Genomic DNA, 314 nt, shown 5'->3' on the forward strand with positions numbered 1-314 from the left:
ATGGGGGGGGGGCAGTGGGGTGCTCCAGGTAGAAGAGACTGGAGCAGCCTGTGCAGGGAGAGGCCAGCCTTGAGGGGAAGGGTCTTGCTCAGGCAGAGGCAGGCCCAGCCCAGTCCCTGAGCCCAGCCAAGGGCTTCCAGGGAAAGGCATGGGGACCACTGGGGCCTGGGCAGAGGTGCAGGGAGCAAAACAGCAGGGGCTGGCACTTCTCAGAGCCTCAAAGCAGTGGGCAAGAGAACTCCAGCTGGGCCCATGTCTGGGGGGCGGGGGAGGGAGCAAATTGCAGGGTAGACAGGGGCTGTGGGTCGGGAGGG

At 65.9% G+C, this 314-nt stretch overlaps 1 protein-coding gene across 1 annotated transcript in view; it reads right to left on the reverse strand.

The window, feature by feature from the left end:
• RERG (RAS like estrogen regulated growth inhibitor) overlaps window positions 1–314 on the reverse strand; it is a 220397-nt gene that overhangs the window by 3851 nt on the left and 216232 nt on the right. The window lies entirely within an intron of this gene.

Source organism: Gavialis gangeticus, unplaced genomic scaffold (genome assembly GCF_001723915.1).
Source record: "Gavialis gangeticus isolate Ggan-Ray unplaced genomic scaffold, GavGan_comp1, whole genome shotgun sequence".
Taxonomy (NCBI): domain Eukaryota; kingdom Metazoa; phylum Chordata; order Crocodylia; family Gavialidae; genus Gavialis; species Gavialis gangeticus.